The 25,156-nt window shown below is 56.2% G+C and overlaps 1 protein-coding gene across 9 annotated transcripts in view; it reads right to left on the reverse strand.

Moving 5' to 3' along the window:
- Positions 1-25,156, reverse strand: part of RBFOX3 (RNA binding fox-1 homolog 3) — a 446,818-nt gene that overhangs the window by 298,865 nt on the left and 122,797 nt on the right. For all 9 annotated transcript variants that reach the window (XM_072781885.1, XM_072781882.1, XM_072781881.1 and 6 more), the window contains one exon: positions 11,250-11,397. The gene's annotated coding sequence lies outside the window, so the exon portion shown is untranslated. The remainder of the gene's footprint in view (positions 1-11,249; positions 11,398-25,156) is intronic.

Here is a 25,156-nt window from a genome sequence, read left to right on the forward strand (position 1 = left end):
GATACTGTGGCCAGCACTACCATCCCTGCTCCCTGCCCTGCCCTGCCTGCCCAGGAATGAAAGGCTTCGAAACCCCGCCAAGCAGCTTCTGCTTCTGACAGCTCCCCAAATGCGAGGGTGGGCAGCCATCCCTGCACCCTGAATCACTCTCCCCCCCGCCAGGCTCCGTGGTTGGCGATCATCAGGGTCCAGTGGGACTTCATGTGGACCAGTTCCATGCCAGGCTCTGGAAGCCGGTACATCTGTACACCGTGTTCTACTTTAACGGGGCTCATTATTGTCTTTGCTCAGAGTTCACTGTTGCTCTCCACTAAGGTCTTGTGGATGCTCCTTGAACAAGGTCTCGCCTGGCTCTTCCCACGGAGTTCTCTGAGCTTCTGATTTCTGCTGCAGCCCTCTCCCCTCAGAGGAGCCATGGGCTCGGGAACCAAGAAAGATTCTTCTCCAACACAAGGGACCAGGCATCGTGTGGCCTCCCTCCCCAGCCCCGGAGCTTCCCTCACAGCACCCCTGGCAGCCCGCTTCCCTTCCCACTGGAGACACAGAACATCCCCCTGAGTGGGTACCTGTGTGAACCTGGAGACCTCAGCCCTGACCACACCCCAAACCTGGACCAAGCCCTACCCTCAGGAGCATCATGTAGCCCTGGAATTCATGATCCCAACATATCACTGTGGACATTTGGACCAAGTCTTTCTCTGGTGGCGGGGGGGGGGGGGGCTGTAGGAAAGGGCTCCAGACATGGCCAAGGACCCTTGGGGGTTACAGTCGCCCCCAGCTGAAACCCAGGGCTCTACCCAGAAAGCCTCACGGATGACAACCACAACCCAGGTGGTCAGCACTCACTCATGGAATGACCAAATGTCAGGGACACTGTGGAGGTGAGCCTTCTTGCCTGGGAGGTTGGGGGGCCTAGGAAGCCCTCATGGAGGCATGGCAGTTGCACTTGGCCTGGAGGAAGGAACTGGATGCTCACCAGTGGGAGGGGTGGAGAGGGGGAACAGGAGCCAACAGAGAGGCAACAATGTGGGCAGGACAGGTTTGAGGGGGTAGGACCTTGGAAGTCAGAGTCAGATGTCACAGGTCACACATCAGTCCTGACCATCACTCCAGAAGGCTCCTCTGGCATATTTCCACACCGCTTCCACCTTCTGCCTGGCTTCCCTCCTTCCTCTTCTCCTCACGGAGCTTTCCTGCCTCATAGGTTTGCTGAGTCCTAGGAGCTGCCATAGGCCCCCACTAAGCCAGGAAACAACCATGATAATTTGTCCTTACCACCCCAATAAGATCAAAAGAGGATAAAGTTTTCAAAATAAACTTTGCAATAATAATAACAAGCAATGAAAATAAACAATGACTTCAGAGTGAAAGAGAGGTAGGTGGATGGATGGGTGGGTAGGGTGGATGGATGCATGGGTGAATGGATGTATCGATAGATGAGTGGGGAATGGGTGGGGGGATGGTTGGATGGGTGTGTGGGTGGATGGGTGGGTGGATGGATCGATAGATGAGTGGGGGATGGGTGGGGGATGGATGGATGGGTGTGTGGGTGGATGGGTAGGTGGATGGATGGGTGGAGAGATGGGTGCAAGGATGGCTGGGTGGGTGGATAGATGGGTGGATAAATGCACGGGTGGGTGGATGGATGCATGGGTGGATGGATGGATCGATAGATGAGTGGGGGGATGGATTGATGGGTGTGTGGGTGGATGGGTGGGTGGATGGATGGGATGGATCAATGGGTGATAGATGAGTGGGGGATAGGTGGTGGGGATGGATGGATGGATGGATGGATGGATGGATGGATTGATGGAGAGATGGGTGGAGGGATGGGTGGGTGGATGGGTGGGCAGGTGGGTAGAGGGATGGGTGGATGGATGGGTGGACAGATACATACACACATACATAGATGGATAGATGGATGGATGAAGAGACAGATGCATGGATAAGTACTCTGTAAACACTGCTCAGTATTCGCTGCACCCATCCTCTTGGACAGGGTCTGCCATGGAGGAAGGGTGTGTGGACACAGGTCTGCTATCATAGCCACCATGTGGGGCGTATGTGACCCATGATTCAACTGTTTTCAGAATTAAGGGAGAGCATTTCGAGAGAAGCAATGAAAACACCGTCTAGAACGTTGTATCAAAGACATTCTGTGGAAAGCCTTTCATGGAAACCTACTGCGTGCAGAGCTGTGGGAGGAACAAAGCAACAGCAGGGACAGCACCAGGGGACAGGAAACAGAGGGAGGGGTCTGGGCCATGCCAGATTGGCATCAAACCCAGAGAGTCGCTGCCCCAAACCTGGGACAATCAGCATCTCTGCTGGGACCCTGCAGAGAAAATGAGGAAAAACCACAGTGGCCATGCTGTTTTCAGGGAGGGGAGTGTCATCCTTAAAAAAAAAAAAAAAAAAAAAAAAAAAAATTATTTTACTTTTAAATAATTTAAGACTCACAAGAAGTGGTATTTTATTTTTAAATAATTTAAGACTCACAAGAAGTGGTGAAAGCAGTACAGAAAATTCCCTTCTGTTATGGGCCGAATTGTGTGTCCTCAAAATTTGTATGTTAAAGTTCTTAACCCCTAGTAGTTCCTCAGAATGTGACTATATCCGGAGACGGGGTCTTTAAAGAAGTCATTACATTAAAATGAGGTCACGGGCTGGTCCCTAATCCATCCATGGCTGGTGTTCTTGTGGAAGAGGGGGTGAGGACACGCACACGCCCAGAGGGGTGACCCTGTGAGTACACGGGGGGGCGGGGGGCAGAAGGTGGCCGACGGCAAGCCTGGGACAGGGCCTCGGAAGGGACCACCCCCACTGTGGGCCACCTTGATCTGGGCCACCTAGCCTGCAGAACTTTGAGACGGTACACCTGTTCACCAGCCCGTCTGTGGTCCCAGTCACGGCAGTCTGAGCACAGGAGTGCCCCTCGCACAGCCGACGTCGCCACGGCACCTCCTCAAAGCAGCAGCCCACTCTGGGCGTGCCAGCCCACCACACAGCTTATTCGAGCTTCCCTGGTTTTGAGATGGGACCTGTGTGCACTCTCTCTCTTGTCAGCGGGCTCATTTCATTCCCAAATCACTGGAAATACATGCTGGACGTAAGCAATATATATATATATATTCTCTACAAAAAAGGGATTACTGGAAAAATGGAATAAAAAAGAGACAACTTTCTTATTCCAACTGCTCATTAGTAGATCCATGAGATATGAAGTTACCCTTACAGATGACTCTCCCCGCTTACCACTCCCCACCGCCGTGTCCACACTCATCTTCTGGGGACCAGTGGGCCCAGCTCAGGGGTGGGCTCGTCCACACGCGTCACTTTGAGTAGCTCCACAGTGGATCGTTGGAGCTGCATGAGCCGAGCCAGTGCCGTCCCCAGAGAGCCACTGCGGGACGATTCCAACTCTCGATGGCCCCATGCTAATCCTTCATCTGCGGCTCTGTTTCCTCGTGGGACCCAGCGCACAGGGTTGTCGTGAGGATTCCCAGGGATGACACATGTCAACCTGACAACGGCGACCTCAGAGAGACAGCCTGAGTGTACGTGTCGCTGCAGGACGTCCACCTGACCTGTCTCCATGCCTTCCAGACCACAATAGGGAACCCCAGGCCCATGGGTGCCCCCCGCCATGTGAAACGGGTTTCTGTGAGCTGATCATTGTTGATTTGGGTGCTTGGATTTATCTCCTGATGCCTTCTAGGCCCTTCCATAATGCTGACATCCTAACTAACCCTCACTGGTCGTGGCGGGCAGCCACACCCCACGAGCCTCCTGTCACTCCAGTCGTTACTCAGCAACACTCCACTCAGTGACACAAGGTCACTCAAAACACCACCCAAGCTCCACCTTCTCTCCCACCCCAAATAAGCAGAGAAAAATGACCCTGGCCTGTTTTCACTCTCACACACGCGTGTACGCAGAACTAAAGCCAGGCTCGTCCTGACCTCTCCTCCTAAATTAATTTTTCTTCCTCAGACATTTGCTGACACTCCTTTTCTGTTCTTTGCCCCCACAGAACACAGAAGTCTTTGAAAGCACCAGGCCTGGGAATACCTAATGTGTCCTTGTAAATTGGATAAAAAAAGAATTTTCTCCCAATCCATAAAAATCCTTGCTTCGCCTGTTTGCCCTTTAAGTGAAGCTCACTGCCAGCCCGCGTATTAATGCAGAAGAAGGAAGTGAGGATCACCCGGAACTGGGTGGGTGCCCGTGGGGCAGTGGGGTCAGCAGGAGAAGTGTCACCCTCTGGGGTGAGGCTGACCCACAAACCCTCAGGGCCCCTGGACAATGACCCCGTTTGAAGCTAGAATCCACCCATGTGGAGCCCTAGGGTGCCTCCCCAGGGACATCTTGAAGCCACACATTCCACGCAGCGACTCTGTGTGATGGGGACCCTTCAGGTTCCATGGGCACTTGTGTGTCAACTAGCGTCCTGAAGCACGACGATTGTCCGTCCCCCCCATGCACCTGTTCATGGTGACAACCAATTTCCAGCTCATCCCGAGGACATGGTCCTTCCCCTGATGCTCGGCTTCCCACAGGGAGGCAGATGGGGAACCAAGTTTTCCCAGAAGGCCACCTCGCCCCCACATGACTTCCACATCATCCAGCTTGTCCCTGGGCTCTGTTTCCTGCCTGTGTCCTTCCTTGTCCCCAGGGCCGTTCCCCAACTGCAGCCCAACCTCACACCTGGCGCCCCTGCCTCCCGGGCCTCCTCCCTCGCCTCCTCCACCTTGGCTCTGACCTCTCCTCCTCCAGGGAGACCCTCATGCCCCACACGTGCACCACCAACTGTTCGTTTTCAGGCCTGCATGTGGGGCCTGGATTTTTCATCCCCAGTGTGCTCTCAAGACCCATCTCAGCCTTGGGATGGTGGGAAGTGGGTGGAGCAGAGCAAACTCCGGGACATGAGAAAGAATCTCAGCCGACGACCGGGTGCCACCACCTTCTGCTCTGGGTTCCTGCAGGACCTGTGACCTCAGGGACGGTTTTATCAAGAAGTGCAGTCTTCTGGTTCACGGTCATTCTGGCCTTCGCTGCCCGACGGGCCTGCAGGCACGTTCTCGTCGTTGTCTTAAAAAAGACTGGTGAGGGGATCCCTGGGTGGCTCAGCAGTTTAGTGCCTGCCTTTGGCCCAGGGCGTGATCCTGGAGTCGGGATCAAGTCCCACATCTGGCTCCTGGCATGGAGCCTGCTTCTCCCTCCTCCTGTGTCTCTGCCTCCCCCTCTCTCCCTCTCTCTAGGTCTATCATAAATAAATAAATCTTTAAAAAAAACAAAAAAGACTGGTGAGCATCCTTGTGAAATCCGTGGGGGCAGGGGCAGCGGGGGGACTCGTAGAGGTCAGTGCCTGGGCTCACCTTCCTCCCCGCAGTCGTGGAAGATACAGTGGGTAGAAGTACATCCCCTGAAGGCAGCTGCTGGAGACCTGACCCCCAGACCCTGTGACTGTGATATTATTTGGACTCGGGGTCTTTGCAGGTATCATCAAGGATTAAGAGGAGATCCTCCTGGAATGCGGTGGCCCTAATGCAATGGCCGGCATCCTTCGAGGATGAGGGAAATGTGGAACACACGCAGAGGACATCACCAAGTGAAGGCACAGGGACAGACAGACACAGAACAGAGAGGCCATGTGATGACAGAGGCAGGGAATGCCCCGACGGGCTTACAAGGATGGCTGGCAGCCAGCGGGATCCGGGAGGGTGGGCGCGGCCCGGGGACACCTTGGTTCCCAGCATCCAGGCCCCGGGACTGAGGGATTGGCTTCTGCCAAGCTCCTGGGTGGGGTGGCCCCAGGGCACGCGTGGGGCATCTGAATCAGAACACCACCTCCAGCCACTGAGGCCCAGGACCAGACTGGGGACAGGGACCAGGCCGGCTCCCGCGAGATGGCTGTTGCCGCCACACTCAGGTCTCATGATTCCCATCTGGGGAGCAGCCAGCAGAGCCTGCCTTCCAGCACCAGCACGAGGCTGCATCTGGAAACTTCTCACCTTTAATTGTTCTAAATGCTTCAACACCTTGAGTGACTAATGGGCTGTAATTGGACAGCTCTGCGGAGGGGGCTGCGCCCACCACTCCTCCCCAACCCGCCAGCCCCAGGGCTGCCCATTCCCCTCCTCCAGTTCAAAAGTCAGGAAAAAAAAAAAAAAAAAACAGCAGCCTGTTCTATTTTTTACAAATGCCTCACTGGTGCGACAGCAGTTTCATCCTTCTACCAACAAACACGGGGCAAAGAAAAGGATAGCAGGGAAGCCAGAGCAGACGGAATCAAACATCCCCACCGCCTCCCGGGCTGGTGACAGCTGCCCGGGACACACAGGAGGGCCCCCGGGAGCAACGCCACACTGGTCAATTCACTGGATGCTAAAGGATTGCTGGGGAGGTTCCAGGCCTACCTTGCACCCTCACCCCCAGGAAGGGCAGGGAGCTCCCGTCCTCCTCCCCTCCCCTCCTCAAGGGCACATCCCCAGAACGAGCTCCAGCAGCAAGAGCTCAGAAGCAAGGATGAAAGCTGATCTCAACGCCCTTCCTGAATCCTCCTTTCCAAAACCATTTAGCAATACAAGAGGGACCACAGCTGTTCCCAGAAGGAGCCATGTTTCCCAGAAGACTGGCTCAAGCTAAAGTCTTCCAACGAAACTACCAGGTTCAGGGGAAGTGAGATGCCCGCATGAGAAGGCAGAGGCCCCAGCAGCATCCTGAAGGTGGTCCTTCCCTGCCTCACCGGCAGCAACCAGGACTTCCTCATGCGTGGCAGGGATGTATTAACTGCAAGTGTCAGAAAAACATCCCATTAGCTTCTGGTGTAACTAGATAAAGCCGTGCTCTCCCTCTCCCCACCACGGGGGAGACGTTTACCTCGATGCTCTAGAAAGCTCTGTGTGCATTAATATTGCTGATGCGGGCAGCCTTTGCTTCGCCGGGGCCCCCCGAGGATGCCCTGTGATGGATTCCAGTTTAACAGCTTTTAAAAACAAGCAGACAAGAGACGGGGCGTGATGGATGGCGTGGGAAGCGCGCTCATTCGGGGATGATTTATGGGAAGTTGCATGTGGCAGCTCAGGGGTCCGTCCCCGGGTGGGGGGAGGGGTGTAGATGGATGGGTTCCCGTGTTGAAGCGGGGACAACGCCCGACATGTGCCGGCTGCGCAGTTACGACGCTCTCACTGTCTGCCCCAATGCCAGAGTGTGGCAGCCCCTGCTTTCGGGTGCACACATGTCCCCGGACGTGGTCATTTTTAAGACGAGCTTGTGGCCCAGCCCAAAGCCAGTCTTGAGCAGAAGGCTGAACTCCGGCTGCACTTCCTCCTCCCCTGCAGGCTTCAGGAGCACCCTCTGAGGTGCAGGAGGTCAGAGCAGAAGACCTTGTGTGTCTCTCAGCTCCAGGACAAAGGTGGCCCCCCCGCCCCAGAAACACCTAGAGAAGGAACACCCGGCGGTACCCTCTGCTTCATCTAGTGACCCTGACACACAGCTCAGTGGTTTGGTGGCTTGGGAGGACTCAGGCAGTCAGGTGAGAATGGCAAGGGGGAGGGAGGGGACGGGGAGGGGCCGGGGCCGAAGAGCCAAGACGCCCACCATGAGTTTTTCCAGGGAACCAAGCGAGTGTCCCTCCCCGGCGACCCGCACCGCAGCACTGATCCATCCCAGGTCTCCATCACCACACCAAGAGACAAATCTCATTTTGTAGCAGATTAATTTCCGTCCATGTTTTTATTAGGGACTCAGAGTTTACTATACAGTAAAATCCAAATTGAATCCATATTTAAAGGATAAGCCTTAAAATGGGATGTGATTTATGGGACTCTTTCCAAGGCCGAGGAGGGGAGTGCCCCCAGGCCCCCAGGCCCCCAGTGAGGACGATTCCGCAGCGACCGGACTGGACCGGGAGTTAGGCTGAATGGTCTGCATGCCCAAGGGGTGGGACAGCCCCGCTCACCCGAGAAGCTCCAGCAGATGCTCGCCTACTCTGACCTTGCCCGTGACTGACCCTGAAGCGCTCTGAGGAGGCACCTGCCCGTTGACACGCCACCACCACAGAAGGTGTGCAGGAGCACCTTACAGCCTGGCTCTCTCCCCGGCTTCACCCCCCTCCCGACCCCCATCCCTGGCTGGCTCTCCTCCTGCCAGCAGAGGCCCAGGTGCGCTTCACCCGGGAAGATGATGAAATCCCGGGGGAGGGCCCTCCGCAGGGGAAGGGACTGGCTCGTCTGCTCCTCTCCCTTTTTTTCCAGACATCAAAGCCGGATGCACTGGGGTGCCCAGGGGTGGGTCTGGCTCCCTCTGGAGCTCCTGTCTGGGTCCCCTGGAGAAGAGTGGGGGGCACCACCGCCGCCGCCACCGGGTGGGAGGGTGTCTGCAGGCCCCAGGAGCTGGCACGCCCGACCACCGCTCAGGGTGCCTGGCCTCCCTCTTCTCAGACCCACCACCTGCCCGAAGTGGATTGAAAGGCAAAGTACAGCCCCGAGTCCTCTGCAGCCTTCAAACTGCTCGGCACAACTGGGACACCGGAGTCTTCCCCTGGTGCCTTCTCTCCCGCCCTGACTTCCCCCTGTTGCCCCCCCCCCCCGCCCCAGGGAGGAAGGAAACACGAACACCCTCTGCCCACTGCACAATTTCGGAGGGAGACTTTGTTCAACCAACAAGGGGCTGGAAGGAGAGAAGCAGCTGCAGGTGGAAAGCAACTTGCACAGGCCCCACTGAGCGCCGAATTCCCAGGACTGCCATCACCCACCAGCCAGTCTGGTGCTTCTGGCTCCAACAACCCCCAAAACTGACCTTTTCACCTGAGGCCCTGCAACCTCCTTCAGAGGAAAAGCCTCTTCCAAGAGTCACCTGCCCGCAGGATGTCGGCGCTCTGCTGCCTCCAGGGACAGCACCACATATGCTTGCTTTAGAACCAGGGTCCTGAGATTTTGGGGACAGGGAATGACCGCAGGGTGGCCTGGCCCACACGGAGGTCAGTCACAAGCCATACGTGCCCTCTAAGGGGACCCGCAGCACTGAAGGATTTAGAAGGTCCCGAGGGATGGAGACCTTCTGAGCCATCACAGGGCCTGGCTCCCCTGTCCCTGTCCCGGTGTCTGACCTTCCTCTGCAGGCTCTCTAAGGGAACCCCAAGGTTCAGCAGTGGAATAGCAGTCATTTCAGCATAGCAGGGCAGTTGTTTGAAATTCTCACCTCAAACATGTCCACAGACCCACGTTTCTCATTCTGAGGCCGTGGCACACCCACCACTCCCGGGGACAAGCCCCAGCCTCCCTGAGGTACCCTGCTTATGCTCTGACTTCCCTCCCCATCTATTCCCCACACAGAAGGCAACGTCATCCACATCTAACTCAAATCTGGTGATCCAATCCCTTCTGTAGCTCCTACCATCTTTAAGACAAAAACCCCAAATCCTTATTCTTGGCCTAAAAACTTCTGAATTTAGGTGCTACACTTTCTACCCTGCTCCCCAACTTGGCCCTGGCAGGCCAGTCTTCTTTGCTACTTCTCCAGCATGCCTCAGGGCCTTTGCACTAGCCAGACCCTCTGCCTGAACCACTCTCCACAGGGCTCAGCTGGTTGCCACCCTTGCTCCCCTCAGCCTGTGCCCCGAGCAGTAGCCTCCAGGTCCTGCCCAGGACTGTCCCAGGGGAACAGCAGCCTCCGCCACCCTCTATTGCCCTTGACCACCTTTCCACAGAGCCTCAGCACTACCCGACACTACTCTACAGGTGCGTTCGTCCCACTAGCACGTGAACGGCAAGGGCTTGGCTTGTGTCCGCTGGGTCTCCCGCCTGCACCACAGGCTCAGTGCATTGGGGGCCCTCGAGGACGGCTGAATGCCAGCATGCGGCTCAGTCAGTGCACATCTACCCACCACAAGAAGCAGGCCCCAAACACCCCGAGGCAGGGAGCCCACTTCCGTCAGGAAAAGGAAGTAAGCAGTGCATCCCCGGAGATGCCCCAGGCCTGGCAGAGAACCTCACTCTGTGCACATGAAAGCGGGCACCTTTTGAGGGATACTGGAGGGACCGGCCTGTGTCCTTGTCTCCTTGCCCAGAACTCTTATTGGCATCATTTGCTCCGCCCAGGGCAGGATGAGCACATGGTGGACTGCGGTGCGAGGGGTTCAAGTCCTTCTTGCCCCGCCTCGGGTGAGCCCGACCCTCCGGTTTTGTGCAGCTTCTCTGCAGGGAGCGGGGCTGCACCGAGCTTCCTGGTGATGGGGTCCAGAACGTGTCTGGGTTTTGTCCCTGGTTCCAGGGAGGTAACCTCTAACACCTCTGGAATTCCTGAGGGATGGGAGTGTGGTCTGTTATTCCCAGGTCTGGCTTCCTGCTGACTGGGTGGCTCAGGGCGGGTCCGTAGACAGGCACCTATGGGAGAACTGGTGCTTTGCCTTCCCGGGCAGTGGGAGGAGAGCGGGGCAGGAGCCACGGTCCAGCCTTGTGGCTGATGACATAACAGGACTCCAGTAAAACTCCGGACGTCCGAAGCTCAGGGAGCTTTGTGACGGGTGAACGCGTGGATGTGCTGGGAGAGTGACCTGTCCTATCCCTACAGGGTGAGGGCAGACCTTGTCCCCGTGTGTCCTGCATCATAAAAATGTAGCCGTCGATATGGCTCTTAAATTCAGAGAGTCATTCTAGCAAATTATCAAAACTGAAGGTCATGGGGATTTGTAGCTGGTAGGTCAGAAGTGCAAGTGGCTCCCAAGGCTTGTGGCTGGCGTCTGAAGTGGGGCGGCCCTAAGGGCAAAGGGCCCCGAGCCTATAGGGGTCTGCTGCTAACCCGCTGACCCCGGGGGCTTCCTGCCACAGGTGAAGTGGAATGGAGCAAGCACGCACACGGCCTGCTGGAGGCATTAGAGCCGCTTGCTGGGCTGCAGGGAGATCTGGGCAGGGGAAGGTCAGACCTGGCCTCTGCAGCATTCTGTGCTGACACCACACAGCAGACGTGACACCCTGTCCCCCTGCCTTCCCAGGGGAAAACTCTGCAGCCAGGCTGAGGGATTTCACGGAGAGCAGGCCCTCCTTACAGATTCAGGCCAGCATCCCCCCCACCGGGGGCCTGCCGACGCTCCCCATCCTGCCCCTGAGCCCACAAAAGACACGGACGGCGGTCCTCACACCACAGCAAGCAGGACATCCCCACCCTGCCATTCTCTCGTGGCAATAAAACATTTTTCCGTTGCAAATGCAGATGCTAAGGACTGTCCTGGCCGGCGGCGACCTCACCTGGTAGTGGTGGGTGAGGCCTGCTTCACTGCAGCAGGGAGGCCTCCCACGGGGTTCTTTCTGGAACTTTCTCGGGTAGAAATTTGCTGAGAAATAGTGAGAATCAGCAGGAAAAGCTTCAGGTTCTCAGGGACCTGAGATTCTCAACCTGAGGGAAAAGAAAAGAAAAGAAAAAGATGTAAACGCCTTTGAAGCAAGCAACCTCTTTTTGATATAAAACAAACATGGGTGTGAGTAACCTAGAGGTCACTGGTGGCCACCAAGGGTCACACCCCAGGGGAAGGAGCAGAGCCTGCTGGGAAACAGAGCATTAGGATCCCGACGTGCCAAGGGGCAGGTGGGCTCCCCCAACCCCTGCCACGCAGTCAGCCCTCCCACCTCCCACTGTGGTGCCCCCACCAGCTGTCCTTGGACTCCCCTCTCCCATGCTGGCCACACCCAGTCTGGTCACGCCCCCGCTCACTTCCTGCCTCACCCAGGACAGGGTCCAGGACTCCCCACAGCCACCATTCCCAAAACTCGCTGGTCTTTTTTTTTTTTTTTTTTAAGATTTTATTTATTTACATGAGTGACACAGGGAGAGAGAGAGGCAGAGACACAGGCAGAGGGAGAAGCAGGCTCCATGCAGGGAGCCTGATGCGGGATTCCATCCCAGGACCCTGGGATCACGCCCTGAGCCAAAGGCAGATGCTCAACCCCTGAGCCACCCAGGTGCCCCCTGGTCCCTCTCTTTTTAAGAGATTCTCTGGGTGAAGTCACTCTCCTAACATCTCCCTCCAGCGGCGTCCTATGTCCCCGGGAGAAAACACCCAGGGTTGCAACACTGGCCTGCGAGCCAAGTGAAACCAGGTTTGGTGACCTCGACGCTTACATGATTTGCGGGGGGGGGCCTAAGATTACAAAGGCAAAAATCAGCTGCAGGGTCTTGCTTCAGCTGTGGGCTCAGTGCTTCCTGGTCAATCCTCCTCTGCCCACGGGACCCTGAGCAGCCCCCGGGCCTCCAGGCCGTCCCTCCGTCCCAACGCACGCGGGCCTCCCCCTGCACCACACCTTTGTGCCTCTGTTGCTCGGGACCCTCCTCCCTGCACAACTGCCTGGATTCTCCCTCCCTCCCTGGGGACTCTGTTACACAGCACTCTTCCAGTGGCCAACCTGGAGCCGAACACCCTTCCAATCACAGCGGCTGCCCTTTGGCATCCCCTCCTCCTCTGCCCCATGAATTTCCCCGGGGCTGATCACATCTGCTACCACACAGATGCCTGAGGGCAGATACATGGGTCTGTCTTAATACCCGTCCCCAGCGTGCCTAGACGGTGCCTGGCACACAGCTGGCACTCCCTCGGTGTTTGTCCAGTGAAGGAATGAAGGAACTGTCCCCTATGCACACATCAGGCTTCCGTAGGACACTATCCTACAGTCCCTGGAGTCAGGATTCCCAGGGAACACAAGGCCACAGGTTGCTGCTGTTTGGAGTCAGGGTTGGGGGGGCACCTGGGCCTTGTCAGGCCTTTCTTTGCTTAATTCACACCAACCTGCATGCATGCCAACAGGCAGGTAGGACCCCAAGACCATTCAGGGCATCCTCTCTGGCCAGTCCCCCAAGACCGGCTCCAGGGCAGGGTCCAAGGCGGGTTGGCTGGGGAGTGGTCCCCCCAGCCCGCCTCCATGGAAAGGCTCCCACTGGCACATCCCCAGAAATCCCACAATGGAGCTTTAAAAAAGGAAAAAAAGAAAAAGACTACCAGTTTGTTTCTTTTCCTAAAATCCAGTTACTTAAAGGAGAACCACCCACATCCCAAATGGCAGGGCCAACCTCACAGGGCACTGCCACCCGCACAGAAATGCCCGGGCACCACAGGCCTTTTCAGTGACCATCCGTGCCATGCACAGCACCAGGAGCTGGGCACCGAGAGGATGGGAAGCCGCACTGAGCTCCATGAGGCCCCTTGTTGATGGGAAAATCAAGTGTGTGATCTGTTCTCCTAGATCGGTGCTAACGGCCGTGGGAGAAATGGCTGGGGGAGGCAGGCGCCCAGGTGGAGGAAAGAGGAGCCCCCATAGAGGCGGTTCCAGGTGGTGACCGAGCTGATGGGCAGAGGGCAAGTAGGTGGGCACTCGCAGAGCCAAATGCCTGCTCCTCGGCAGCCAGCACAAGAGGCAGGGGCTGGAACTCATTCTGCACCAGACCCCCTGGAACAGGAGCAAGGTGGACGGGCAGACAGCACCCCTGTACCCAAACCCAAGGAGGAGAGGTGACCAGGGACAGGGAGTAAAGACAGGGCGGGGAGAAGGGCCAGGAACCCAGAGAGCCCCCAGATCCTGCAGGGCCAGGAACCCAGAGAGCCCCCAGATCCTGCAGGGTGACGCCGTCACACCCCACCCCCCCACACTCCCATGCTGGGCACCCGGCGCCCCAGCTCTGCACAGCCTCCCCAGGAGTGGCGCAGGCCCCCACAAGAGAGGTTATTTTCACTTTGCTGCGCGGTGCACAGCTGCGGCGCTCACTTCGATGGGGGAGCGTAGGCCATGGGGTCCCTGGGAGCAGATCGAGGCAGGGATGAGCAGCCCTGTGCTCCCCCCCCCCAATCCCAGGCGAGCTGCCCTGCACTGCCAGGCCTTGGGGCACCCGGGCGAGAGCCAGCCTCACCACTGGCCGGCTGCCCTTTATCGCCTTAAATGAGAGGTCATGTCCCAGCTTGGCCGGGATTGCAAGCACATGTTTGCTCCTACTCTGCAGGAGGAAACACCAGCCACCACCCACAGGACAGAACCGGGGCCCCTGCCCAGGGGTTTTCTGGGACACAGGACTCACCCCAGTGCAGACTGGCCTCCAGCTGCCCCGGGGAGGGGCTGGTCCCACCTCCTTCTTCACAGAATAGTAAAGGTAAGCGGCAAAAGGCCAAGCAAGTAAGTAGCTATGGCGACTCTCAAGGCCCCAGGGCTGGCTCCGGAAAAAGGGAGAAGAAAAGAGAGCAGAAAGCCCATGAGACCCGCAGCACAGGCTGCCGGCCTGCCCAGCTGAGGCCCAGGGTCAAGGCCATGACCTGCTGTCCCAAATCCAGCAGGGGAAGGAGTTGCGTACCTTCCCACACACCTGCCCCCTGCTGGGAATCACATTCACTGGGCATCCCTCCCCACCCCACCCCCCCCCCCCGCACCAAGCACAGTGCTGCGGTCCCAGACTGTCAGTGCCCAGCCCAGGGCCAGAGGCAGGCAGGGAGCCTCCACGACTGGCATCTACGTCCACGTCCTTCTTGCTGCAGGCGGTGGGGACCCCCACACTGAGGAAGCCCAGGGACAGTGGACACAAGGGTTGGCTGGCAGCCAGGACCCTCCCGACCCCTCAACCTGCTTCTTCAGGATCCAACCCCCTGGCTTTAGTAGGGGGAGCCCTCAAAATAATCTGCAGGTGGGCAGAGGCTTCAGTTTCCCAGGAAGGCTGGACATAGGTGGTGGGGGTCCCAGGAGGATGAAGGACATGCTCCCAGGGAAGGCCTACCACGGGCAAGGGCAGGGAGCGGGCTGGGAGAGGCCAGTCTCAGGGCAGGTCTCTCCAGCCCATTCTCACCCCTCCTCCCATCCCAGCTGCCAGTTCAAGTCTCCAAGGCCCATGGCAGCCACGGAGCCGGCCCAGCTCCCTGTTTTGTTCCCAAGGGGGCAGAAGGCCTCCTGTTGGGATTCCTGCCATTAGGGAGAGAAGATAGAAACATAAACACTGGGACTTCTAGAAAGTGTCTTCAGCAAAAAAGTCATAATAATAATAAGCCAACACACAAATAGGCCCCGGGCCCGGCAGAGGTTCCTGCTACAATAGACCTGTGTGGACGGGAAGGTCCTCTGGCTGCCCGCTAACTCCAGCCCCGAGGGGGACTGGACTGAGAGTTGGCCCCTTCATTCTTCCCTGAGGACCCCTGTCCTCTGCCCACCACAGGGCTCAGAGTGGGAGGGCAGGGGACCTCAGGAGGAGGAGAACTTGGCCAAATCATCATCATCATCATCATCATCACCATCATCATCACCATCATCACCGTCATCACCATCATCATCACCATCACCATCACCACCATCATCACCACCATCATCATCACCATCATCATCATCATCATCATCACCATCATCATCATCATCATCATCACCATCATCAAAACAGGACAAAGCTTATCCCGTGAGGGCAGATCCAGGCTGGTCCCTCTCAGCACCGTGCCCCCTGCCCCTGGCCAGGGCTGGCACACAGCAGGTGCTCAGCAGCACCTGCTCAACGAACAAGGGAAGGAAGGACAAGCCAAGTGTAGGTGAGCCCTGCACAGGTGAGGAACATTTCCTAGGTGACCTGACAGGTACTGAGTGACCATAACCCCCGCTCATGTGGGTCTGCTGATGCCCAGAGGTGGGGGGAAGGCCAAATACTGTCGCGTCCCCCAGGTGAACACCTGAGCCCGCCAGACACCCACATGCACGGCTTCCGGGTGGAGAGGGGTCCCGGCCACAAAGCGTCCACTCTGGCTTGTTTTCCACATCTCTGAAGAGAAAGGCACACCTGGACCTGAGGACACCTGGGCAGGCCAGGGATGGCAATCGTCCCTTCCAAGCAGGGTCATCTGAGGAAGTGGCTTCATGTACAGGATGCAAGACATGGTAACACAGAAAAGCAGAGACAACCCGCCAGCACCCCTCATTTTACGCCCCCTCCCTGGGCCTGTGGCTGGCACACGGGCCCCGACTCCAAGTCCAGGAATTGAACCCAGCGCCATTCCTCGTCGGCCTAACATTCTGGTTCAAATCCCAGAGGGACTCAGGAAATGGCATCAGCAAATCCCAGGGGACTCAACCCGCCCATCTAGGATGGGGCCTTTCTCCCCAAACCACACCTTTGCTGGTTCATTTCACTTCCCAGAGGAAGTTTTTCTGCGACTGGCTCTCCTGGCAGGAGCTAAAGGAAATCCAGAGGATTTGCCAATGAAACAGAAAGCAGGCGGGTGGCTCCCGGAGGGAGGCAGGGAGTGGGGAGCAGGTGACAAGTCGGGAGGTCCCGACTTCCTGCTGCAGGTGAGTCCCAGACAGCACATGGCCGCACTCAACCATGCTGTGCTGTAAACAGGAAGGTTGTCAAGAGAGCAGATCTCAGAACTCGTCTCTCCGGGAAAACGTGTGTGAACGTGGGTGTCACCCCACCCTACCGCGGTGACCTCTTCACAGCATGTCCATACGAGTCATTGTACCACACACCCTAAACTCACTCAAACTCACCCGGCAGTTGGACTGAGATAAAACTTGGCAAATTCAAAGTAAAGGCAAGGATTAGTATTTGTTTTTGTTTTGTTTTTAAAGATTTTATGTATTCATTAGAGAGAGAGAGGCAGAGACACAAGGAGAGAGGAAGAAGCAGGCTCCCTGAAGGGAGCCCGATGTGGGACTCGATCCCAGGACCCTGGGATCATGGCCTGAGCCGAAGGCAGATGCTCAACTGCTGAGCCACCCAGGCGTCCCAGGATTTGTTTTTTAAAAACTACCAACACATCCAAACCAAGCGGAGCCACTTGTCCTACCCACTACACTGCCACCATGAACTCAGGACTCTGCAGGTGGGCAGGCTCCACCTCCTGTCCTCATCTCCCTCTGAAGCCACCCCGCCTCCCCCATCCTCCAGGCACCGTTCCAGGTGCTGGCGTGCACCTGTCCCATTTCTCCCTTCCCCGATTCCTCTTGGTCTTTGCTCCCCCACAACCCAAGCCAATAACCAGACCCAGAGCTTGACATAAGGCTCATGCTAAGAAAGCAAAACTTGCCACCTCTTTAGCCAGGAGAAGGATAATATGGGCGCTTCACTGCAACAGTAAAGGTTATAGGAAATACATAATATTCAGAATAAATGAGTCTCCTCCTTCCGTTTTTAAACCAGAAACCAGCTTCATTCCTGACTCCCCTCATGCCTTGTGAATCCTGTCTCTGGCAAATAAATAAATAAATAAATAAATAAATAAATAAATAAATAAATAAATAAATAAATAAATAAATTTGGGTTTTATTATTCTGGCATCTAGTGGGAGTCTGTGACAATGTTACTGTAGCCAAGCTGCTCCTGCTTCTACCTTTTTTAACACCAGTGAGTTTTAATAATACAGTGTACCTTTAGGTATTGTTGGAATGTTACATTATTCAATGCATCCAACGGGAATGAGAAGGCCCTTATGCAATTTATGTGTCCTCCGCGCTGTGTTTAAAGCTCGGGAAATGGAGGGGTGTAATTTGGGAAGCAATTTTCCCCAGGATGGGGAAAGCAGTTTCTGGAGGAAAGGCTGGGGGCTGTGTGACCCTCGTGACAGCCAGGCTTACAGGGGGAGCCCCAGGCCAGAAGTGTCCCCCAAATGCGGGAGAACTCCAGCCCAGCTGTGGCTGGGGTGCACACAACCGCCTGGTGAGGAGGAGTCACCCAGGGCACGATCCAAAGCTTCCCCAGGCTCTCCAGCGCATTTTCCATGCTTCCCTCACCGAATCACCCTGGGTCCCTGAGTCTAGGAATCAATGACCAGGACCGAGAGCCCTGCTTCGGGCACTCAGGGAACTTGAGGCCAGCAGGCCCTTTCCAGAAGCACTGAACATTCATCAAGACCCTCCCACACTAGATGCCGGGGACACAGATGAGAACACCACGCGGGCCTGTCCTCCAGCGGGCCGCTGTGCAGAGGGACAGATGACAAGCAAACCAGAGGTCCCATGAGACATGGGAGAAGGGCCTGCATGAGACGTAGAGGGCCACGGGGCAGATCTGAGTTGTGCCCGGTGGGTCTAGAACGGTGCCTGGCACACAACAGGTGCTCGGGAAACACGTGTGAGGGGCTGAATGCACAGACGAGCGCCACCAATGGAGACGGGTAAGGGTGTTTGGGATCCTCAGCAGAGGGCAGCACCTCGCTCAGCCCGAGAGGATGCTCTTGCTTCCCAGAGGAGGTGACCCACCCTGGAGGGAGTCCTAAAGGCTTGGGAGCGGAGCAGGTGATCCAGCAGGTATGGAACCACACGGGAGGGGCTGGAAGGTGTCTTCCAAGCCTGGGACTAGACATGCTGGAAGATGAGGCTGCCGTGTAAGTCGGGAACCAGATCATGCGGCACCTGGAACACCACGCCAAGGACCCGCAATGGCCACTTGAAGAATTTTAAGCAGGAAACTATGCAGACTTGTGTCTTATCTTAGGAAGCTCCATCTGGGGGGATCCCTGGGTGGCTCAGCGGTTTAGCGCCGCCTTCAACCCAGGGCGTGATCCTAGAGACCCAGGATCAAGTCCCACATCGGGTTCCCTGCATGGGGCCTGCTTCTCCCTTTGCCTGTCTCTCTCTCTCTCTCTCTCTCTCTCTCTCTCTGTCTCTCATAAATAAATAAAGTCTTTAAAAAAAAAAAAAAAACGAAGCTCAATCTGGCACCAGTGAGGATGGGGTGGAAGGAGCTAAAAATCAAAGCAGGAATCTCCACCTGGAGGCAACCCCTGGCGATCATACAAGAAACTGAGACACACAAGGTGGATAGAGACTGGTCAGGATGGTGGGCAGGACCGGGGCGGGGGGGGGGGGGAGGGTTCCCAGCTGGGTTGATGATGCAGGTTGTTATAGGGTTACGTGTGCTCCCTACAGTATTCCTGACACCTCAATATATGTTAACAGCTACCTAATAAGGTTTCCCAACCAAGGCTTGTGAGGTTGGCTTCAGACTTGGGCCTGTTGTGCTTGAAGAGCCCCTGGCACATCAGGGGCTGGGGGGATATGTAGCAGGTGGCTGAGTGCCAGGACCTAGGGTTTGGGAGACAATCTTGTCTGCTTTGGGGGCTGTGGCACCAGCCTCCAGGACAGCGCTGACAGTCCTCACTTCCTGTCCCCTGGCGCAGTCCCCTCCCACCTCATGCCAGGGCTGGGCTCTGCAACCACTGGAATGCAGTGAAGTGATGGCGTCTCAGTTCTCAGATCAGGTCATGAATGATGTCACCCGCTCTCACGCCACATCATGGGGACACCCATGGGAGGAACTGGGGCCCCTCTTCGACAGCCGGCATGCTGACTACAACCCTGTGAAAGCCTCTGAGCTGCTCAGACTCTCCGACTCCTGAACCCCTGAAACCGCAGGCTAAGAAATGATCATTGTTTAAAGCTGCTAAGGTTTGGGGTAACCAGTGGATCAACACATACCTGATACAGGGATTAGACAAGGATCCATGTAAAGGGTGGCTTTAGGCCAGTGAGAAGATGGGGTGGGTGGGAGGTACAGGTGGTGAGGGGCACACCCAGGTCACCCTGGGAGGCAGCGGGGGTGCAAGAGAAGCTTGTGCAGAGGAACAGGGGGCCCCTGCAGAGAAGGGGGCTAAGGCTGCAAGATGCTACAAATTCCCAGTCTCTCCTGTGTCCCCAGGAGGGCTTCAGATGCTTCAGATTTCTAAGGGACCAGGTTAGAAACCAGGGACCCAGTGATCCCCTGACCCCACCCCAAGGGAGATCTTCTCGCTTGCTGCTTCCTTGTGAGACCCCGACCCATCTCATCTCTCAAGTCCTCATTCTTCCCCTTGGTGGCACTTGTCACAAATTGTCATTACATTTTTACTTGTTTTTTTACTCACCCATGGCCTTTGAGGGCTGGGGAGCATCAGTTTTGTTCACCACTGTAAACCCAGGGCCCGACATATACGAGGTTCTCAAACATTTGCTGGATGGATGAATAAGTGAATGGAAAAAGCAAAACCCTGAGCCTCAGCTGGAGGCCCAGGTTACCTGGTGGACAAACTGTCTCCTCCCACATCCCCCTCCACGTCCCACACCTCTGTAGTGGGCAAGGCCCCGCGGCTGTGAAGGAAAGCACAGACGGGATAGGGAGAGGTGAGGAAAGAGAGAAGACCCTGAGGGTGACCCAGACAGGCTCTTCCCACCCTTCTCAACACCCCTGGGGAAGCTGTGTCATGCTCTGTGCTAGGCTGGGGGGCAACCGAGGGTGCATCCCACGTGGCCCTCAAGCAGGTCAGAGTCCAATGGGGATGGAGGCGGCCAGATGGGGCTAAGGGGTGAGGCCTGGAGGCTGACTGTCCCCCCACCTGTGCCCCTGCCTGAGAGACCTTGCACTCACCCATGAGGAAGACCACTCCCACCACACAGGTGGTGACAGGCCCCTTTGTGCTCCTCACCTGCCAAGTACTCAGGCTTGGGCAGGAGCACGGGTGTGCATTGCCATGATTTAAACAGATAATTACAATACATTCTGTTGTCTGCAGCAGAGGGCTGCACACAGCCCTGTGGACATAGGAGGAGTGGGAGTGGGCTGGGGTGTGACCAGCTTTCAGAAGGGAGTAACCATGGAGCAGCAGGTTGCAGGAGGGGGCTCAGCTGAGGGCAGGTAGCAGGAGAGAAGGTGGCCCAGGCCTGAAGGCACCCCCAGGCCAGCTGAAGAGTCAGCCCCAACCTGCCTGCAGGGGGCACAGGGGGCCCGTGGATGCTCACAAACGCAGCCCTAGGGCAGGGTATGGAATCCGGCAGGGGATCACAGAGCCGGGGTCAGTGATCCTCACTAGGCTGACAGGAGTGCGCAGGATGGGAGCCTGGAGCTGGCTCTGTGAGCCCATCTCTCAGCCCTGGCTGTCTGTCCAGAGAGCTTGGGGGCAGCATGTTCCCCAACCTTAATCCCCACACTTGCTTCCCTGGGCCTCAGCACAGCCCCCCGCCAGGATACTCTGAGCCCCTCCTCCCCACGGCCCATCACCTTTCTTCTGTGGGGTCGCAGACAGGATCCCAGCTCCCAGACACCCTCCTGGGCAGGGCCAGGGAGAGGAAGTCATCCCAGGGTCGAGGGTCGACAGGGACTTTCTAGTTGGCTTTCTCCGCTGGCACTAGGAGGCCTTGTGAGGCTACCCAGCCCTGGAGGGGGCGGGGGAGGCACAGAGAAGGGGGGCGCGGGCTCCCCGCAGTGGGCCTGGGCTGGGCAGATAGCGCAGAAGCCGCAATCAGAAGCTCCTTCCCACTTATCTCCCAGCCGCCAGGTGTCTGCGCACGGGAAACACGGCGTTTGGTAATAGGATTTTGATGCTGAACAGCCCAACTTTTCTCCGAGACTGGCTTTACGTCACAAATGTAGGGAACTGCGACCTTAATAGGATTCTAACTTTTGGGCCATGGACAGAAATGGGGAGGGCGGGATAGAGACTCCTGGATGCCCTCCCGGAGAAAACATGGGGAACACGGGGCCTTGGGAGCCCGCAGAGGCGGGGGCTGGTGGTGGGAGGGGCGCTGGGGCTTTGGAGTGGGCCTTGTCCCCTGCTCCGGGTCCTGACAGCCAGGAGGCCTGCATGGAGACTCCTTCCTGAGCTCTGTGTTGTAGGAACAGACCCCTTCAGAACCTGGGGTTTCAGAACTGGCCCCAAGACCTCCACCTGGCTGCACACTCAGGTCCAAGGGGTTGCCTACAGCCTGTGTTTCCGGGCAGGTATCTTGGTTTATTTATTTCTTTGAAAGGTTTATTTATTCACTTTAGAGAGAGAGAGGGAAAGAGCTAGCGCAATGGGGAGGAGCAGAGCTCCCTCTTAAGCAGACTCTATGCCCAGCGCAAAGCCCAACGCAGGGCTTGATCTCACGGCCCTAAGATCATGACCTGAACAGAAACCAAGAGTCAGATGCTTAACAGACTGAGCCACCAGGTGCCTCTACTCCCCCCACCACCCCCACCCCAGGCCCCAGCAGGTTTTTCCAGCGTTCCCTCCCAAGGGCCGCACCTCCCTCCCTGGGCACAGCGCACACAGCTCCAGTCCAAGGATGAGAAAATAACTTGCATCAGTAACATGCTTTAAAAATACATTTCGCCAGCTGCTATAACAACATTTGCATTGCACAGTCATTCTGAGAGAATTCCCCGGAGGGCCCTGCTCCGAGAGAATGCTAGCCACCAGGAGAAACCTGCCCTGGCCCTGGTGTGGGCACCAGTCCTCGGGTGCCCCCACCTGCCCTGAGCACAGGAGGCAAACAAGAACAGAGTGCAACCAGCGGCATCGGAGGTAGAAACAGTCCACAGAAGAACTTCTTGGCAGGACATGGCGTTTAAACCCCTGCCTGGGACAAGGTGTCACATGTCCCTTTTCTTGGAGACCTGAGTGTGCCCTGCGTGGAGGCAGGACGGTGAGCCGGGAACCTTGCTAGCCCTCTTTTTGCCTTGGAGCCCTCTACTGGCTAGCTGTCCCTTTGCTGCCCCCTCCCCACCTGTCTGTTAGCTCAAAGGTGCTGGGTTCTCATGGGCCTGCACTGGTGGAGGCCACCACGAGAGTCCTGGTGAGGCTGGAGCTTCAGCCTCTGTCCACCTCGCTGCATCACATCCTCCGGCTCAGGGACTTCAGCACCCCTGCCAGATGGAGGAACCTTCTGGAGATGTAGGGACTGTTCCATGTCTCAATGTAGGAGATGGTTATTCAGGTGTATACAGTTGTCAAAACTCCTTTGACTGTACTAAGACCTGTACATTTCACAATATGTAAATTACTCCCAATTTTTCAATTAAAAAAAAAAATCACCTCCTAGACTGACAATACATCTTGAGTCAGAGCCACTCTCTCAGTCCCTAAGGCTCTGACGGGTTGCAGAGCTTTTCAGTTGGCCAGAGTCAGCGACAGAAGCCCGATCAATACGTCTGGGAAGAAGCAATAATCAGTGTAATGATACTGTATGTGTCCCACGCTCAGGCTGAGACACCTGCCCCAGGGGGACTTCCGCCAGCAGCGGCAGGAAGGCAACAGCCACCAGTGTGCCACCCAAACCCTCAGTCCGGACCTTTGCTTGTCAGCTCTCTTGCAAAAAGAAGAGAAAGAAGAGAAAACATGACGATACAGGGAAGTGTCCTCCTCCAGGACCCCTGTGCTGGCTGCCTTGCACACAGAGCAGGGACTAGAATCTACGTCTGGCCTCCTCTGGTTAGGATCAGGAAGGGACAGGCTGCACATGGGGTCAGCAGCTCTGAATAGTGCAGGTAGGGCAGGCCCATAGCTGTTCCCCATCCCCTCTGGGGCACTATGGCTACCACATTGGCCACGGAGCAAACACCCGGAGTCTGCCCAAGACCACGCCAGGTCAAGACAGGCTGCTCCAGAACTGCAGAGGCCTGCCCTCCCCCTCCAACAGCGACCAAGCCCTGGTCTTGGACAGGCCTCCCTGGAAGCAGCAGATGGTGAAGCCAATGTGCAGGAGGGCTCAGAAGGCCCACGGTGGGAACAGCTGTTATGCTGAGGAACAGCCGAGAACAGAGGGAGAGAAGCAGGATGGGGAGCAAGGGCCATCACAACCGGCTTCCTCTCTCCTAATTCGCTTCCTCGGCACGAGGATCTTCTGCCCACCTCCTGCCCTGTCTTCTAGGAGTGAAACACAGACCAAGGGCTGGCAGAGAGGAGGCCTTTCTTGTACTCTGCTGTGGCCTCCAGTCTGCCCTCCCTGAGTGACCCTGGCCATGAAATCTGCCTTCTTGGGACCTGATTTTCCTTCTGAGGTCCTTTGGGTGATGCTCTTACTACCAAGAAGATGAGTTTCAGCTCATGCGGAGCTCTATGGCAAACAGAAGACCTCCCCAGGGAAAGCATGGTTTGGTGAAACTAGGAGTACACATCGGAAAGAAGCCAAGGTCACTGAAGACACTGACTTTATTCATTCAGCCATCTGTCCATCTGCCATCCAACCATTTGTTCCTTCATCTGTCCATTGATCTATCCATCCATCCACTCATCCATCCATCCACCCACCTGCCCCCCATCCACCCACCTGCCCATCCACCCATTTACCTACCAATCCATCTTCCCACCCATAACCCATTCAACTAAGCAACCATCCAACCGTCCACCTACCCACTCACCCAACCATCCATCCACCCATCTATCCATCCACTCATCACCTGTCACCTACCTATCCACTCACTCATCCACCCACCTGTCACCTACCTATCCACTCACTTATCCACCCACCAATCCATCCATCCACCCACCTATCCACCCATCAACCTACCAATCCATCTACCCACCCATAACCCATTCAACTATGCAACCAGCCAACCATCCACCTACCCATTTATCCATATATCCACCCACCTGTCACCCAACCATCCATCCGCATATCTATCCACCTATCCATCCACCCATCTGCCTACCAATCCATTCACCCACTCATAACCCATTCAACTGACTATCCAACCATCCACCTACCCACTCATCCATCCATCCATCCATCCATCCATCCATCCATCCATCCATAAAGTAAATCCAGTGAGAAGAGGAGAATGCCCAGAACAGGAGCAGGGGTTGAAGGATAGCACGACAAACACTGAGACATGGAATGTCTTTGAGTCTGGGCTTGGAAGTCAGATAAACCTGGATGGAAATCCCAGTTGTCCTGTCATTATCCCTGAGCAAGTTACTTGACCTTTCCAAACCTCAGTTTGTCCACCTATTAAGTGGGTAACAACAACTTTCTTATTGGTTTACTATAAACACCACATCAGCTCACATACACAGAACCTTGGTTGAGTGGTCCATGGTAAGTGCTACATATATAACGGCTACCATCCTCTCCATCATCATCATCAGATTCAGACAGCCCTCCTCACCACCCATGGTGGTGTACTACCGAGATTGGAGTCTCTCCTTGGCTTCACGCCCTTTGCCATGTACATGTCTGCAGTTTTTCCAACTAAAGAGGTAAAGTCTCTTTTTCACCCTATATCAATGTGGGCTTAGTCATGTGACTTATCTGACCAAAGAATGAGGCTGAAAAAATAGCCATTTCTATGCTTAGGCTAGAAGAAGCCTTATATGTTTCCAGTCATTCTCTTGTGTGTCTGCCATTGCCACAATTGGGCTCCTGGTCTCAGGATGGGGTGAAAGGCACATGGAGCAGAGCTGCCTCCCTCAACGCAG

Source organism: Canis lupus, chromosome 16 (assembly GCF_048164855.1).
Source record: "Canis lupus baileyi chromosome 16, mCanLup2.hap1, whole genome shotgun sequence".
NCBI lineage: Eukaryota > Metazoa > Chordata > Mammalia > Carnivora > Canidae > Canis > Canis lupus.